The 16,885-nt window shown below is 40.6% G+C and overlaps 1 protein-coding gene across 1 annotated transcript in view; it reads right to left on the minus strand.

The window, feature by feature from the left end:
* LOC136856850 (esterase FE4) overlaps nt 1–6,403 on the minus strand; it is a 112,617-nt gene extending 106,214 nt beyond the window's left edge. The window contains exon 1 of the mRNA XM_067135035.2: nt 6,334–6,403. The gene's annotated coding sequence lies outside the window, so the exon portion shown is untranslated. The remainder of the gene's footprint in view (nt 1–6,333) is intronic.
* Between the last annotated feature and the right edge of the window lie 10,482 nt (nt 6,404–16,885).

The following is a 16,885-nucleotide window of genomic DNA, read 5'->3' on the forward strand; positions in this document are numbered from 1 at the left end:
ACAGTTGCATTGGTTTGGTCACGTAGCGAAAATGCCTGACACCAAGTACCCTCGACTGGCATGGGTGGCACGCTATGACGGAAAGAGAAACAGGGGTTCAGCGCAAACTAAATGGACAGAAATGGACGAAATGGACTAAATGGAAGGAAGCGCTACTCGTACTTGGAATAGACTTGAAAGAGGATGTGCCCGAGCACAGGACAGAAAGACTTGGCGTCCTCTTTACCAGTCCTCCACACCACATTACAGAAGAAGATCGACAAAGTCAATCAATCAATCAATAAATCAATCAATCAATCAATCAATCAATCAATCAATCAATCAATCAATGCTGATATGCATTTAGGATAGTCGCCCAGATGGCAGATTTCCTATCTGTTCTTTTCCTAGCCTTTTCTTAAAGGATTGCAAATTGGAAATGTATTGAACATCTGCTTTGGTAAACCTAACTCCCCTGCCTATAAACGAATATTTGTCCTAATCTGTTCTCTTGAATTCCAACTTTATCCTCATATTGTGATCTTTCTTAATTTTAAAAACACCACTCAAAATTATTCGTCCCCTAATGTCAGTACAAGTCATCTCTCCACTGACAACACGGAGGGGTAGCGAGCCTGCCTCTTAACCGGAGGCCCCGGGTACGATTCCCGGCCAGGTCAGGGATTTGTACCTGGACCTGAGGGCTGGTTCGAGGTCCACTCAGCCTACGTGATTAGAATTGAGGAGCTATCTGACGGTGAGATAGCGGCTCCGGTCTAGAAAGCCAAGAATAACGGCCGAGGGGATTCGTCGTGCTGACCACACGACACCTCGTAATCTGCAGACCTTTGGGATGAGCAGCGGTCGCTTGGTAGGCCAAGGCCCCCCAAGGGCTGTAGTGCCATGGGGTTTGGTTTTTTATGGCTATGTCATCTGCAAATGCCAGACATTGTATGATTGTTTTTGTTTCTTATGTTCTTCCCAGCTGTATTCCTTTAACTTGTTTCTCCCATTGCTTTATAATTTTGTCTAACACCATGTTTAACAAGACTGGTGAGAGCCCGTCTCCTTATCGGACACCTGTATGAATCTGGAAGGGTTCCAAAATTTCTCCCATGAACTTGATCTTGGAGGTGGTGTCTGCAAGCGTATGTTGTATAAGTGCACTACTTTTTCTGTCAATACGATATTCTTCCAGTACATCAAAGAGCGTCCGTCTGTCTATGGAGTCGTACGCGTTTTCTAAGTCCACAAAGGTAACTACAGTGTTTCTTGTTTGTCTGACTTTCAAGACTGTTCTCAAGATCTAGATCTGTTCGATGCATTATCTCCCTTTTCTGAAGCCTGCCTCGTATTCCCCTATTTGTGGATCTGCTTGTGTTTCTAGCCTGTTTAATAGCACCTTAGAGAAAATTTTGTACGCAACGGGTACTAGCGAAATGCCTCTATAATCACACCCTTTTTACGGAATGGATGGATTAATGCACATTTCCATTCCTGTGGCACTTTCTCTGTGGCCCAACTTTCTGTGAAAATCTTATGGATTCTTTTGGTGATGTTTTTATCTTGGAGCTTCTAGATCTCGGCGATAATACCATCCTCTCCTGCTGCTCTGTTATTTTTCATTTGTTTTATGATTTCCTCTATTTCTTCTATTGTGGGTGGATTAGAATCGGCGTTGGATGTAGTTTGTTGGAATGTTAGTTTTTCTGTGGGTTTCTTGCAATTAAGAAGATTATCAAAGTAATGTTTGAGAATTTTACAGTTTTCTTTCGTGTTTGTTTCCAAGGATCCATCTGTTCTTCGGAAGCAGAGGCTAGGAGGTTGATAGCCCTTAATATTTTCTTTGGAAGTTCTATACAATTTCTTGTGTTATTTCTCTTGAAATTTTCCGCAATTTATTTTATCCTGTTATTGTCGTATGCTCGTTTTCCTCTTCTGATTTCCTTGGATGATTGTTTCCGAACTAAGCGAAATTCCTTCCATGTTTCTGATGTTCTGTTACTGCTGAACTTCTCCCATGCTTATTTTCTTCTCTCAATGGCTTGATCACAAATTACGATCCACGATCTATGTGTTCGTTTTCTGGGAGGTTGTCCCCAGCACATTGCCTTCTGAACTGTTTTCGCAAGGTCCGTCCAAGTGTATGTTGAATGCCTATGAATTTCTTCAATGATTTTATCCTGTTTATCTTCAAGTATTCCGAATCAGGTTTGACTATTTTGTTTTGCGCTGTCTTTATCTGTCGTGGGATTGGCTTAATCTTAACTTGTAGTAAATAATGATCAGACTCGAAGAATCCTTTACACGTGTTGACATTTAAAATTTCGCGCGTATTTTTCTTGGAAATGGCCACGTGATCAATCTGGAATTCTCCCCACACTGTGTTGGGTGCTTTCCATGTTGTAAGTTTTTGCCTTGGCTTTTGAAATTGCATTGACGTCATTTTGAAATTATAATTTTGACAATATTTTACGAGGTGTTCCCCATTTTTGTTTGTGGCGAGTACGGGCCTGTTATTTGTCTGTATTTTCTCCCCTTACCTAATTGCGCATTGAAGTCTCCCATAAAATTTTTCACATACCTTTCTGGTATGTTGCTGGCTACTTCTTCCATGTCTTCCCAGAAGTCTTCAATTTCTTGTGGCTTCTTTCTGTTAAGGTCATTTGTAGGTGCATGTGCATTGATAATAGTGTATGCTTTATTACCTGATTTGAAGGTGAGTGTGGAGATACGTTCTGATATGGAGTTTAAGTCTATGATGTTATCCACGACTGATTTGTGTACTGCAAATCCTCTACCAAACATTTATTTATTTATTTATTTATTTATTTATTTATTTATTTATTTATTTATTTATTTATTTATTTATTGTATGCAATATACAGGCGTTAGCCCAATTACAACATTTCCTCATAACTTCTAATCTTATTAAACATAATTAGAAAATACAAGAAACAAAATAGACACAAAATAGAGTATGAAAGAGTTACATAACTACAGTATAACAACAGTGCTAAAGATAAAGAATTCAATAAAAGCGAGAACAAAAACAAAAAAAACAGGCACCACGACATCATTCATCTAGCTAATTATGTGTAATAAATGCTTACAAGATTTCAAAACGTCGAATTTGTTATTTTGAAATAAATTTATAGTCAGAGGATGTAATTTATTACACAATGATCATTCTGTACAGGGGTGAATTTATATGTTTGTCTGTGTTAACTCTTGGCAAGAAAAACAAATTCCTAAATTTACCTGGCGGGTTTCTAGGTGCATACAGTAGGAGTTAACAAGTTAGATCAATACTGTCTATTTCATTGTTAACTAGCTTGTAGAGAAACACCATCGACCGACATTTTCTTCTGATATCAAGCCTTTCAAATACAAACGTTTCGATCATCCTATGATATGATAAATATTTAGGATATTTTCCGCTTTGTCTGAAGTATATATACTTTAAGAATTTTTTCTGGATTCTTTCTATCAAATCTAGGTGTAATTTTGTTGATGGATTCCAAATAATAGAGGCATATTCCAGATTTGATCGAACTAATGAAAAATAAAAACAAAATAAAAACATTACAGAAAATGTCTCATCACAAGGCTCCCGTATGCCTTATTCACCACATTTTCAATACGAGTAGTGAAACTTAAATCACTAGTTAATATTATTCCTAAGCCAATAATTTCATTTACTTGCTCCAATTCGGCATCATTTATTGAGTACGTAAAATTTATCTTATAATTTGTTGATGTGAAATTTTTCTATTTTCAATTTTTATAATTATTATTATTCCCCGCTTAAGCCTTAAGTTACCTTGTGTGGATGGTCCTACACTAAACTGAAACAGCTGGCATTAAAACACGAATTAAGAACACCGAACGAAATTTTAAAGTACGTTCATTTTTATGCCAGTGAAAACCATGGCATACTATTGTACTAAGACATATTAACCTAAGTTAAGCGGCAGAAGGAGGTTTACATTACAAAACATAGTTCAGTAGTTCTAAGAATTGTTTCACTTTCGTTTCTGTTAATCATAAATCATTTGTATTATTCTTTGCATCGATATAAGTACAATATCAATACTGCTATGTTACGCTCACACCAACGGTAAATGCGGGCATTTTAATGCATATTTATATATTTTTGAAATGCTATTTGTTCGGGGCTTCGACCTATACAGATCTTTTGCACCTACTTGCACCATGTGATATGAACCTGCGTGTAATTGGAATGGAGGAAGTGTAGAGTGTTGAATGTGAGGAAAGGAACGTTAAGGACGACACAAACACCCAGGGATATTAATCACTTACAATTAAAAATCCCTGACCCGGCCGGGAATTTCACCTGGGGCCGCCGTGTGACAGGCGGACGCGTTGCCCCCTACACCGCGGGGCTGGGCACGGTCTATATTACTCTACTTCAAAATTATTTATAAGAGTGCAATAATGAAGTTCAACGTCATTAATACTTAGGTCACGAAATAATATCAAAATCTTTTATCTTTCTGGTTAAGTGTTCCCCAAATTGTGTAAGTCCTTCTTTCACAACTATAGCCATTTCAATTCACACTGCATGTAGAATAGAATATAATAGTCCACCCGCTAGTTCCGTATCACCTGAAATTGGGGAGAGAGCATTTATTGCATTTCATTAAGTTCGATTCCATGGATAAATGGTTACAGTGCTGGCCTTTGGTCAAAGGTGCCCCGGGTTCGATTCGCGGCAAAGTCGGGAATTTTAACCATAATTGGTTAATTTCGCTGGCACCGGGGCGGGGTGTATGTGTCGTCTTCATCATCATTTCATCCTCATCAGCTCACCTACAGACGTCAAATCGAAAAACCTGTATCTGTGGAACCGAACTTGTCCTCGGACATTCCCTGCACTAAAAAACACACCATTTCATCTTCATTAAGTTCAATACATGCATTACATTTTCCTCTTATAATTATTTGACTATTACTGCACTAAATATAATTTATTTTGCCCTAGACGTTAACAATGCTATATTGTCTACGACAACATGTATGTTCCCCTTCCTTAGCTTATTTAGTGCTTAATTTTGTGTCACAAATCTTATGGAGTATCCTACTATAACAATAAGCCTTATGACTGAAATGAATGAATGAATGGCCTGGATTCCAAGTCTTCTCTCCCAGTCGCGGATAGCCACCAACTGCGGAGAGAGTTTCATGCATTATGAATAGCCTAGATGAATGGATGCTTCCCAGATTGAATTTCACGCGAGAATTTTAATTTCATTCTCTCCCGGAAAGAGTATTCAGTTGAGGATGGGAGCTTGATTGTGAACTGATAAAATAACTTGAACTTTTAATTATGGATGAAAGAAATACCGACTGCCTAAATAGATTAATGAATTGATGGATGGCTGAATGCATGAATGCAGGTCCTCTTTCACTGTAATGAATTGATGGATGGCTGAATGCATGAATGCAGGTCCTCTTTCACTGACACAGATAACCACCAACTGGGGAGAGAGTTTCATGAATGTATGGATTAATTAATACATTAATTCACCTGTACTTAACGACTAGTTTTGAAGATAGTAATAATTGCGTATGGCTTTTTCTAGACGGGTGCAGCTCTTGTAAGGCAGACCCTCCGATGAGGGTGGGCGGCATCTGCCATATGTAGGTAACTGCGTGTTATTGTGGTGGAGGATAGTGTTATGTGTGGTGTGTGAGTTGCAGGCATGTTGGGGACAGCACAAACACCCAACCACCGAGCCATTGGAAATAACCAATGAAGGTTAAAATCCACGACCCGGCCGGGAATCGACCCTCAGACCCTCTGAACCGAAAGCCAGTACTCTGACCATTCAACCAACGAGTCGGACAGGATTTACGATGCGGACACATCATACTGTAAGTAAATAGTTGTAGGTATGTGCCCAACTTTTATCAGTTTTTCCCAAAATCACGTTAATGTCACTTGATTCTCCTCAGCACACAAGCATACTTTTATTGTGAATACCAAGTGTTCCGAGTTATTATGTTGTACTCTGTAAATTCGTGTCATCCTGAGGTGGTACAGCTCTTTTCAGGCACACCCTCAGCACAGGTGATGTGCAAGTACCATTTAAATCACAGCCCTCCTGCCTTCTTAAATTTCTGACAGTACCGGGAATCGAACCCGGGAGGACGGCAGCTAAGAGTGCTATCCGTTACGCTGCGGAGGCGGACTGTTGTATTCTATGAAGTCCTCTTTATCGCTCATTTTCTTTCCCTCCGACTCTCCCCTGCACTGTCATTCTAGCTCATATTATACATGGATGCATTCTTAATCTCTATGTTCTAGTCAGAATGGATGTACTGTCTTACCCAAATCACTTGGAAGGTCGCAGTGTTGATATGGACCACACTGAGCGCGGTAACTCTCCTGTGTGTTCAGCGGACTGCACCATCTCTCCTCTCTACCAGCGACCTTCAGCTTACGTAATACATTTGGTGGGGCTACGCAGATCATCTATTGTTTGAATTTCATCATTCCATCTCAGTATATCGGTCAGCGATAACGTATCAAGTGCCACTTACTTGTAACTGTTCACCTATGGCATTGTGACAGGTTTCAAGTTACCTTGACCGTATAAAGAAATAAATCACTCAATAATCCGCCCCGCGATCTATGAGTAGCGTGCCTGCCTGTCACCCGGAGGCTCCTGGTTTGATTCCCTGCCAGCTGGGGGATATTTACTTGGATCGTAAGGCTGTTTCGAGGTCCACTCAGCCTACACGATTACAATTGAGGAGCTATTTGACGCTGAGGTGACGGCCTAGGCCTAGAAAGCCGAGAGGAGTCGTTGCGCTAACCACGCGCACCTCGTAATCTGCAGGCCTGCGGGCTGAGCAGCGGTCGCTTAACACCCCAAGGCTCTTGATCCATTTAATTCTTTGTTATGAAACACTGGTAGTAATACTCCCTGCATGCGCTCTATGATTAAGCACTCGCATGAAGTCAAGTATACTCGCCACGAAAAGTTAATTGGAATTGCTTAATAACAACTGTGTTGGTCATCTCGTTTTCAGTGAGGTTGGCTCGATGAGGCGTTTCGTTCCTCAACGCCTTGTACACAACTTTCTTGAGAAGGGCTCCTACAAACTCTAAACACTCACTGAACTTTGCGCTGTGTAACTGTTTTGGAAATTAAATCGTTAGGTATAGTGTACTGATGTATGGAAGAATCGGCGTCACACTCCATGTATCGTCGGGCTGAGTGACTCAGACGGTTGAGGCGCTGGCCTTCTGATCCCAACTTAAGAGATTCGATCCTGGCTTAGTCCGGTGGTATTTGAAGATGCTCAAAATACGTCGACCTCATGTCGGTAGATTTACTGGCACGTATAAAGAACACCTGTAGGTCTAAATTCCGGCACCTCGGCGTCTCCGAAAACCGTAAAAGTAGTTAGCGGGACGTAAAGCAAATAACACTATTATTCTTACTCCATGAACCTCGTCCCGCGTTATTGTCTTTTGTACTGAAATATTCTTTGGCCTACCCTTTTAAAGGGGTACGAATGCCCTATGCTTCCAATAATAAAACCGACTATTTATATTACACTTTTTCTCTGAAACCACTGAAGGTAGACTCTTCAAATTTTTGCAGCTTATAGTTGAATATCTTGGTGTTCTACTGAAACAAGCATAATTTTTATAATGACCTAGTTAAGAAAGATATTATTTTTTATTTTGAAACTAGATATTTTTGGAATTTTTAGAATATATTTTTGCTTATAAAATTTGTAATATACAGACAATTTAAAAACTGTTGTTTCAGCAGTTGAAAGAGGTATTTACCAGTGTTTCCTACAAATTCCACGTTCATACATTTAAAACTGGCTGATAAAATGCACTTTAAGTATTTAAAAAAGTAAACTTACGGGAAACGGGCTTCAAAGTTAACACATCAATGCATGCCAGGTCCATAGCTTGGATTACCTGGATCTTCTTCAAATTCCTCTTGTAGTCTCTTCTTGGCACCTCTCTTGTCCTTTCTGGCTTGAAGGGCTATTTTTAATGGCATTTTCAGCAGGCCTTTGTCTTACCAGGTCATTATGCAACATTACATCAACAGTTCGACACCCAAAATTCAACCCTAACACTTGCAGAACTTTGCACTTTGTGATGTTTCTCTGGTTAAAACTTGAAACAGCATCATATACACCAAAATTAAGTGTGCTGATACCCACAAACATTGTTTTGGGTAGGCGGTTCCAGATGACAATATTGACACATTCGTTTGGGTTTTGTGTCCTACCGTGTAGGCATTTTCTCAGGAGATTTTTGTCAGAAAGATCCCTGAAAATTGGTTCGATTTCATCCATAATGGCTGGTAGCAAACTATGAGAATGGTTATATTTCTCCCCTGTTACTTTGCTCCCGTTATATTTGCACCAGCTGTCTGTCCTTGAAGAACACAAGCCATGTATAGGATTTTCATTACTGGATTGTCCGACTCGTTGGCTGAACGGTCAGCGTACTGGCCTTCGGTTCAGAGGGTCCCGGGTTCGATTCCCGGCCGGGTCGGGGATTTTAACCTTAATTGGTTAATTCCAATGGCACGGGGGCTGGGTGTATGTGTTGTCTTCATCATCATTTCATCCTCATCACGACGCGCAGGTCACCTACGGGTGTCAAATAGAAAGACCTGCACCTGGCGAGCCGAACCCTTCCTGGGATATCCCGGCACTAAAAGCCATACGACATAGCATTACTGGAATAAATGTGGAAATACCTAGGTATGATGCCCAGACAGCTTTCCTCATTGCTTCCACATTATCAGTATTTTGCCTGATTGCCAGACGATAGTAATTCTGGGGAGTATCAATGACTGAATCAGTCAATCTGTTCTTACCCTCTATGTTCTACCATCACTAAGTTTCTTTCCCTTCATGCTTGATTTTAGTCGTCTCAATTTTGTCCCTATACGTTTCTGAACATGACCAACACATTCCAATTTGGTTATATTTACATCATTTCCATAGGGTTTAGAATCCTGAACCACTCTGAAAGTCACCATCCTCTAAGTAATATAAATACCTAGCGTTGTACCACTTAATAGAACGTTGGTCAAGTGACTTGCAAGAGACCGTCATGTCTACTAACAGCAGAAATCTAGCGTGCATCATCATATAAATTATTTTAAAAAGCACACTTGTAGTTGTCATATCATTATAATTCATACACCATTTTAAAGACGAAATTTGACATATTAAGAAATAACAACAATATAAAAATGACAAATTTTTGGCAAAATACCAATTCCGTATCCCCTTAACCCATTATTTCCTTAATACTGATGTCGTTTATTTCGGTCGGGGATGCGGTACCGAGAGCACCTTATGTAACTTGATAGCAACTTTGTAAATTATATCTTCGTACGTAGAGCTAGTGTATTCACGGACATTATTATTATTATTTTATTTTTTTGCTAGGGGCTTTACGTCGCACCGACATAGATAGGTCTTATGGCGACGATGGGATAGGAAAGGCCTAGGAGTTGGAAGGAAGCGGCCGTGGCCTTAATTAAGGTACAGCCCCAGCATTTGCCTGGTGTGAAAATGGGAAACCACGGAAAACCATCTTCAGGGCTGCCGATAGTGGGATTCGAACCTACTATCTCCCGGATGCAAGCTCACAGCCGCGCGCCTCTACGCGCACGGCCAACTCGCCCGGTATTATTATTATTATTATTATTATTATTATTATTATTATTATTATTATTATTATTATTATTATTATTATTATTATTCCTTTCTTAATCTGCTTACCCTCCAGGGTTGGTTTCTCCCTCGGACTCAGCGAGGGATCCCACCTCAACCGCCTCAAGGACAGTGTCCTGAAGCGTGAGATATTGAGTCGGGGATACAACTGAGGAGAATGACTAGTACATCGCCCAGGCGGCCTCACCTACTATACTGAACAGGGGCCTTGTCGGGGTATGGGAAGATTGGAAGGGATAGACAAGGAAGAGGAAAGGAAGCGGCCGTAGCCTTAACTCATGTACCATCCCGGCATTTGCCCGGAGGAGAAGTGGGAAACCACGGAAAACCACTTACAGGACCTCCCGAGGCTGAGTGGACCCCGTTCCAGCACTCGTACCACTTTCAAAATTTCGTGGCAGAGCCGGGAATGGAACCCGGGCCTCCGGGGATGGCAGCTAATCACACTAACCACTATAGCACAGAGGCGGACAATTATTATTATTATTATTATTATTATTATTATTATTATTATTATTATTATTATTATTATTATTATTATTATTATTATTATTATTATTATTTGCTAGTTGCTTTACGTCGCACCGACACAGATAGGTCTTATAGCGACGATGGGATAGAAAAGGCCTAGGGATGGGAAGGAAGCGGCCGTGGCCTTAATTAAGGTACAGCTCCAGCATTTGCCTGGGGTGAAAATGGGAAACCACGGAAAACCATTTTCAGGGCTGCCGACAATGGGGTTCGAACCTACTATCTCCCGAATACTGGATACTGGCCGCACTTAAGCGACTGCAGCTATCGAGCTCGGTATTATTATTATTATTATTATTATTATTATTATTATTATTATTATTATTATTATTATTATTATTAGGGGACAGCGGGGTATTGCCGAACACCTAATCTTTTTTTTTGTTATTTTTTTAGGTCGCACCGACACAGATAGGTCTTATGGCGTCGATGGGTTAGAAAAGGCCTAGGGATGGGAAGGAAGCGGCCGTGGCCTTAATTAAGGTACAGCCCAAGCATTTGCCTGGTGTGAAAATGGGAAACCACAGAAAACCATCTTCAGGATTGCCGACAGCGGGGTTCGAACCCACTATCTCACACCTAAGCTTTGAAGCGAGGTTTTACAAACGTTTAAAGACTGATGAAAAACAATGTGGATTAGTAAAATGCATCTTATTTACCCTGTAAGCACTCACAATCATAACATTCAAATGTAGATACAAACATTTTAAAAATCAGTTTCAAAAACTACTGCATCTTCGACATTAACCCCCATGCAAATAATTTCAAAATGATGTCAAAACTATATTTAGGCTACTAAAGCATAATTTACCATATTTTGAACAGTATGATTTAGGTTAAACTCTTATTGACAGTTTCTGATGCAAAAATCACATAAGTAACGTTCAGATTTATTTTCCCAAGAACTGCAATCTTTGCGAGTCCAACGCTTGCAAGATGCATTTGAACATATATACCATAACTCACTGTCACGTCCAAATTCCGCACAAACAGAACATAATTCATCAAAATCAGTTTTGGATTCACCAACCATGTCCAATATATCGACAAGATCAACATCTTCATCAGTGTCGTAACAAGCATTTTCATTTAGATCTTCATCTTCATCTTCTAATGATCCAAAATTAATTGACCTGCCGCATGAAGGCTTGTCAATGGTATTGTTACTTTTCCTTCCCACACCCTGTTTTAGATACTGTGGGCACACCAACTTGTTTTTCTATGCATTCAACTTCCTTCTCTTCTCCTTTTACTGAAGTCTTTCTTTCATTGGAGTTGCCGTTAGATGTTCTGAATGTTGTTTCTTTCGTCCACCTGCTCCACGATACTTTTGTCCAGATTTTGATGAAGGACCTGGGATTGGTGAAATATCTGCAAGAGAAATGTACCCATTCCCCTTTTGATTGGTACTAACTGGCAAAGTCACATGAAATGTTGACATTGTGTTTGGCCTGCTTTCAACTCCTTCACGAAACTGTTCCTCTGGTTGTCTACTTCTTCACGTATCTCATTGTCATGAACAGTTCTCACTGTAGCACCAAGGAAGTCCTCCTCGCTGAAAATACCTGTGTTAAGAGTGTATATGTTGTATGTCCGGCGCTCCCTTCTCGCTCCGCCAGCCAGCTACACGCGCGCCAAGTGTCATTCTTCTAGCCTCGACGCGCAGCCCTCAGTGCGCGTGCCTGAACAGTCGTGTGTGTACTATAAAGAGGAACCCCAGCCTGTCCAGATGCCCACTTGCCCCGGTGTCCAGCTCCAGAATACACCCTACGTCGAGCACGGAGGCTACTCCTCTTGAAAATGTGCTTCGACCAGGTGGACTGAATTTCTGGCAGTACGAGGTCTCACCTCTGGTCACCGCTCCTCTTCCGCTGCCCATATCCAGTCATACTATTACATACCGTTATATTTCCCTAATTAATGCAAGCTCCCTTGGTTTCGCCAAGTAAGAATTTTTCCAACATTGAACTTGCCTTTATGAACTCAACAAGGAAGGACTTTCCAAAACATTTATGTCAGTACTTCGGATAGTTTTCGACTATCGACTTTTCTTATCACAAGGACTATCTTTTCGAGATAGAAGTGGATGTAAATACTGTAAACTTGTATATAGTGTACAAAAGATAGACTCTTTCTCAAGATTCCTAATTCATTTGCTTCAACTTAAATTTCATTTTATTTGTGTAAATAGTGTATTTTGCATTTGAAGCGAATAATAAAGTTGTGTTTTGTAAATCTCAACCTTGGTTACAACAGTATATTCCCGTCGTTCTAAAGCCGAACACCCCTTTCTTCCTTGAAAATGACCGGCAAATCTGACATGATGATCTCTCATGTGAATATCACACTCTTTATTGAAAGCGGCTTTCAAAGGCCCATAGAAAGTAATGACAAGGGGTTGCATGCGATGAGAAGAATGGGAGGGGGGGGGGTAATTAGAGCATGCATATTCCATTGTCCTTGCAGAAATTATATGAAGACAAAAAATGTGGCTGGAGTGATTGTCCAACACTAGAAGAACGGGATCTGATCTTGAGACACCAACAAAAGAAGCGAAATGTAGCATCCAGGTGTTAAACAACTCTTCTGTGATTCAACCAGATTTGGAGCAAGCAAGAAAGCCAAAAATAACGGCCGAGATGATTCGTCGTGCTGACCACAAGACACCTCGTAATCTGCAGGCCTTCGGGCTGAGCAGCGGTCGCTTGGTAGGCCAAGGCCCTTCAAGGGCTGTAGTGCCATGGGGTTTGGTTTGGTATAGTTTGTTCCTTCTGGTCCACCGCGACGAAATTCGGCTTTAAGGCGCAGTGCAGGAAAAAATCATCATTGGAGGAACGTACGATCCAACAGCATTCATTGCACAGCATACAGTTATTGTTCTTCCCCTTTCTCCATTAGTAGCAGCTCCTACCTGCTTCTGCCCGTCGGAGCCAGAATAGTGCCTGGTTTCTGGACACAATTTAAATACCTTCGATGGAGGGAAGTTGTACTTAGCCATCAGTTCGAACAAGAGGGAAAAAAAACCTGTGAACTTCATCTTCGTTATGCGATTCAGACTCGTTGCCTCAGGTTTCCTTACGCTTACGGAAGGATATCTTTTTAGGAATCCAGCTAACAAATCGTCACCAGCTTCACGTTTCTCTTTATTGAAGTTATATGTGATTTCTTTTTTTCTGCAAATTCAAATGCAAGACGTCTTAAATCACTTGGACTAATTCCATAGAACGCTTTGACTAAACAAATTACATGGCAGGCCATTTTCTTGATCTATAGAAAGTACAGGTTTTTCCCCCATGTGTGGTGCCTCCGTGTTACCATATTTAAGTCTATCACCTAGAGTAGTAGTAACAGGAATAGTGAATAATCTAGCTACTTCTCGTATAGGTCTGTCTTCTGCTCTAACTTGACCTTTCGAGGTCCTCCTCTATCCAGCTCGCTTTTATTGTCATCCGCTTCGGATTCCTCATCTGAAATATTTAATAACGTTAATGAAGTGAAATGGTGTATGGGTTTTAGTGCCGGGAGTGTCCGAGGACATAAATAAATTGAATGAATAAATGAACAGATAAATAAATATGTCTGTGATACATAAAACGAGACATATCACCCTAAACTGAATGATGTTAAATTAATAAAATGAGTTTTATCAATAGTAAAATACATGGGACAATGCCGAAGAAGTTGTTCGCGATAGCCCCGTTGAACGCCATGATTTTGCTTTATCGCTAACTTACGAAATAAACGACTTAAAAGAGTTCTGTAGAGTTGAGATATTGTATAAACGAAGGTAAATTTTACAGGTACTCTAGGAAACACAAAGTGACCAAATATGTACTTACTTTTGCAATTAACAGCTGCACAGTGTTACGAACAGTCGCGTAGTAAACACGTTTGACTTTCTCACACTGGCGTCTTGCGGCCAACTGGAGTTTAGGCTGATGCGGATGTCAAAGAGGGGCACTAGCGCTAGGCAGCAGCACCAAGTAAGACACAGGCATGCCAACCGTTGCCTGCAAAATACCCGGTTCACCATTACCTCAGTGTTCGCCAATACTCCGGTCTCCATTATTATTATTATTATTATTATTATTATTATTATTATTATTATTATTATTATTATTATTATTACTATTATTATATAATTCGCTGGGGCCATCAAGGACCACGTTAAGTCTTGTTGTATTTGACACTGAACTTGGCCTTCTTTAGAGCCTAAACTTCCCTCATTCTTTGTGAGTGGGCCTGCTTACGCTCCTCTGTCCAAGGGGCACCGTGTCTTCTCTTTGCTTGCTCGTCTCGGTTTAGCCCGTTCATCAATATTTTCCTGCGGAAGCGATCTCTGTTAAGGGCGTCTTCAGCAGAGATATGTAGCATTTGCAGGTATTCTTTCTTATTTCTAAACCAGGGAATTGTGGTTTTGGTGTTTGAATAAAAACAGTGAAAGATCTCTTTAGTTAAATTTCTTCCGTCCATTCTTTTCAGATGACCGTAAAATCGTGCCCGTCTTTTTCGGATTGTGTCGGAAATTTTCTCTATTTTGCTGAGACTTCCTCGTTGGATCTCTTTTCATGCATTCCATTTTTGTACCTTGATCCCAAGGTTCCTCTCACAAGTTTGTGCTCTTTTTCCTCCAGTTCTTCAAGGAGTCCTTTGCTGGCATTTAGAGACAGGGTTTCGGCTACGTATAGAACTACTGGCTTCACAACCGTTTCATAGTGACGTATCTTGGTGTTTTGGGAAAGGCATTTTTTTTGTTGTAGATTGTGCTGGATGTTTGGTAGGCTATTTCCAGTTTGCGTACTCGCTCCTGAAGTGCTTCTCTGTTCAGTCCATTTTTCATGATGATCTCACCCAGGTATTTGAATTTGTCTACTCGGGTGATGTCCCGTATTTTGTATGGAGTTTTTGTGGGCCTCTTTGATGTTAGTCATTACTTCTGTTTTCTCAAACGATATCTGCAGACTAGTTTGTTCGGCAATTTCCTTTAACATTTCGACTTGAGCTCTTGCGGTTTCTACGTCGTTTGAGAGAACAGCAATATCATCGGCAAATGCTAAGCAATCTGTTGTGATTGGATTTGGTTCCTATTCTTAATGGACTCTAGTAGGTTTCCTGTAATTTCACCAGCCAGGTTCTGATGATCTTTTCAATAACGCAGTTGAAGAGTATCGGGGGTAGCTCATCACCTTGTCGGACTCCAGTTTTAATGTCAAGGGAATGCGAGAGACATCCGTGGAACTTCAACTTGGATTTTGTATCGGTCAGGGTGGCTCTAATTAATTCCAGAAGTTTCAGATAAACTCCAAATTCATTTAAGATGTTTAACAGGACTTCCCGGTCAATGGAGTCGTAAGCTTTCTTGAAGTCAACAAAGACAGACACATACTGCTTGGACTTTAGTGTACAATATCTGATGATGATTTCGATATTTTGGATCTGTTCGGCTGTTGGGCGACTTTTTCTGAACCCTCCTTGTTATTCACCTATTTGATGTTCGACTTCTGCTTCCAAACGCTCCAGGATGGCAAGTGATAGAATTGTGTAAGTCACGGGTAGCAAAGATATTCCTCCGTAGTTGTTGATGTTCTTCATACTGCCTTTTTTGTGTAATGGATGGATCAAAGCTATTTTCAAATCTTCGGGTAGGGTCTGCTTGCTCTAAATGTCTTCTATTTGCTTTTGCAAGATATTAAGTGATTCCTCTGCGGCATATTTCCATAGTTATGCTACAACTGGGTCTTTTCGCGGTACTTTGTTATTTTTGAAACGTGCAGTGTGGCGCTTTATTTAATCTCTGTCGGGTGGTCTGGAATCTGGGTACCTGAGTAAGGGTTCCTTGGTCTCAATGTGGATTTGCGGTTTAGAGCAATTAAGTAAATTCTTGAAGTCATCTGCCAGAATGCTACAACTTTCTTCACTTCACATCACCAGTGTGCCATCCTTTCGCTCAAAGCATAGAGATGGTGGTTTATAGCCAGTGAGTTTGTGTTTGAAGGCTCTGTAGTACTCTCTACTTTCATTCTTCCTAAAGTTTTGGTCTATATTTTCAATGAGAGATTTCTTGTATTTACGTTTCTCATATCTGAACACCTTAGTTGCTTGGGCACGTTGGCGTTTGTAGGTTTCCCAATCATTTTCTGATTTCGTAGAGTAGTACTGTTTCCACGCATTGAGCCTTTCTTTGAGGACTGATTCACAGGTATCATTCCACCAGGCATGCTTTTAGCTTCTCTTGATTTCTGCAACGTCTTTGACGGCCTCAACAAGGAGACTTTTGGTGTTGTTAAAGTCACAGTCATTTGGTCTAGCCTTCTCCTGGATCTTCTTGACCCTTTGTTGAAGTGTATCGTTTTCGAAGCGTGTGATCTGTTTGGTTGTCTTCCTTGTGTTTGCAGGAATTGGTTTGAATTTGATCAGAGACATATAGTGATCTGAGGCCACATTGATGCCTTTCTTTACTTTGACATTCATAATCTCAGGGCCGTTTCTCCTGGAGATTGGAACATGATATATTTGGAACTCTCTGAGAGTTTGGACGGGAGAACGCCAAGTCATTTGCTTTCTGGGTGGACACGAGTCTTTTGCCGTTTTGATTAGTTCTTTTGTGAGCAGGGTAATTTCC

This window comes from Anabrus simplex, chromosome 1, assembly GCF_040414725.1.
Source record: "Anabrus simplex isolate iqAnaSimp1 chromosome 1, ASM4041472v1, whole genome shotgun sequence".
NCBI lineage: Eukaryota > Metazoa > Arthropoda > Insecta > Orthoptera > Tettigoniidae > Anabrus > Anabrus simplex.